Source organism: Dendrobium catenatum, unplaced genomic scaffold (genome assembly GCF_001605985.2).
Source record: "Dendrobium catenatum unplaced genomic scaffold, ASM160598v2 original_scaffold_253621, whole genome shotgun sequence".
Taxonomy (NCBI): Eukaryota; Viridiplantae; Streptophyta; class Magnoliopsida; order Asparagales; family Orchidaceae; genus Dendrobium; species Dendrobium catenatum.
The window spans coordinates 28,546-31,248 of record NW_021572020.1 but is presented as its reverse complement, the minus strand read 5'-3'; positions in this window follow the sequence as shown (position 1 = coordinate 31,248).

Below are 2,703 nucleotides of genomic sequence, written 5' to 3'. Positions count from 1 at the left end.
TCAGCCTTCTTCATGTGGGTTGCCAAGGAACTGAGCTGAAAATGATGATCAAACAAGTATTTTCACCTTCGATGCATTACAAAAATATTTAGCATTGCTTTGAAATTATGAGGAATTTGAAAAAAAAAAGTATGGCAACTTAAGTGAAGATTAAAAAAAAAGTGCTCAATGCTAGAAGGATTTAAATAGATTTCAAAGTTTTTGGAGTGGTAGTGAAAGATTTATAGTTGATAGAAGGTTAGGGGAAAGATAGATCAATTTCAAAAAATTTTGATAGATTTTTTACTGCCTTCTTTGTGGTCATAGTTGGAGTTTTTTTGTATTGGAATGAGATGAAGATCTTCAAATCATTAGCTAATTAATGAAGGTAATTTTAGCTCAATTGAATTTCTTAATGAAAAGTTCTCAAATTTTTATATGAACAACCCATAGCAGGTGGGGACTGAGAATGTAGGAGAAGATGAAATTTTTTTTCACAAATTTTAATTATTGTTGATTTGCAAATCAATTCAAAATTTAGTAATACTAACTCTATGTAAACACATGTTTTTAATTAAAATTAATTAATTTTTATTAAATTACTTATGTTTAGTAATTGAAATGTTGTAGAAAAAAAATGCTCATAAAATATAATATAATTAAAAAAATAGATTTATTAATATACATAGCTCTCAAAATTATGAGATTTACATAGTTAAAGCCGAAATTTCCCTCTCACACATTTATCATAATCTTTAAAATAATAATATAAATAACACTTCTTCGTTTCTCTATTACAATCTATCATCGAATTCAACATGTTGATTTCACTAGTATTCGTCTATCCTGAAAGTTGATGCTTATGCTACACCGTCCTTATCACACAACTATCCTATGTCGCTCGTTGTATTAATCTTAAGGCCATACATTCACTACTTTTATCCACTGCCTTAATGCCCTCCTAGCTAAGCCAAGGTTAATGTCACTAAATAAACTTCAGCCTCCACTTGGGGTGTAAACGAGTTAAGTCGAACTCGAGTCAGGCTTAACTCAAGCTCAGCTCATCGGTTAGATAGTGAGCTCGAACAGGAGATCGAGCTCAAATGATCTGCTTGAACTAGGATCGAGGTGTCTGATGAGAGCTTGCGAGCAGCTTGCGAGGCATAAGCTCTCTTCACGTTCTCACGAATAGGGCAAAGGAAACAAAATTGCAAAATCATCTTTCTCACAAAGGACGAACCAGAAGAAAACTTACAAAAGAAAATTTTATACCTCTGCAAAATGAAAGAGATGGAATAACATGAGAAATTTTTTGGTCACCCAAGTTCTGCGTACTCACATTTCGAGTGACTTGTCAAGTATTCGAGTTGAGTTTTGTTCGGATCGAACTCATGCTCAAAATTCCAACAAGCTCAATCTGCTCGAACTTAAAAGTCAAATGAGTCGGGTTGACTCATTTGCACTCCTAGCCTCCACCCAGGATAAATCTAGAATCCTGCGACAACCCATTGCGACTTCCTCATAGCCTCAAGGATTTTGTCAACACCATTGATAAAATTTAGCTAATTGTTATATTTCATAAATAATAAAGTTTAGCTATCAAATATAGAAATCTTATAATTTTCAATGTTATGTATGTAAATCCTTCTTTTAATTATTATACTTCAAAAGTGTGAAAATATAATAATATTATTACAAATTTATGCCAAATACATTTGAACAATATTTATGGACTGAATATCTTTCTTTTTTAAAGGGTTTACATTCATTGCATTCAAAATTAAGGATTTATCTATTAGACATATTTATTTATATGATATATCACTTTGTTAAATGTCTTGATGAAATCCTTAAGAAGTTATGATGAGCCGTCAAGTGTTCTCACCAGATAGCGGAACTCTTTTGGGTGCAAGTAGAAGGTCAAGTGGTGGTGTTGGTCAGGGCTCAACTAGGATGGTGTTGTGATAGCAAGTCACTTGACCCGAGCCGAACAGTGCCGGTTCAAGTCGAGCGGGTTCGAGTTGGATCGAACAATATCTTTTTTTTGGGTAAAATAATGTCAATTTAATTTCAAAGTGAACCCGAATATAACCTGTGACCCGAGCTAAAAATGAGATTGACAAAATGCAAAGTTACTGGCAGAATTCAAAACTTGCTACGAAGTGACCAAAAATATTCTAAGAGAGAAATTATGAAGAGATTTGAACAGTGTCCAAAATTTTAAAGTTAAAGATATTTTTGTTTTAATTTAAAATTCTAATTGTTATAAACTTAAATGCTAAATATCTTCATACACTTTTTCCCAAACGTCACTTAGCTGGGCGGGCATTTATTGCCCAAAAGATCCGCCTTTGGTGGAACTTAACTTCTCAGTTCAAGTTGGAGGAAAAGATCCTGCATTAGAGAAGCTAAATGGAAACAACGGTGCACCTCCCGGCGAAAACCGAAGAGCCTTCGAAGAAGATGGTACTGCTTTACCTGAACATGGCCTGTTTTAAATATTCTTATTTTCTTCTGAGTTCTGCCATATCTATATGCTTGCATAACATTTTTCTGAGTTCTTGAACAAACTTATCTTGTTCTTCCTGCTCCTTCCCTATTTATGCTTCTTTTATATTTGTTCTTTTTGTCCTGCATTTGTCCTTATACAAGCGAAATGAATATTTGTGCTATCGCTGTCAAATAGGGAAAAATGTTGCAGTAGAAATCTCTTCGGTTGATTAT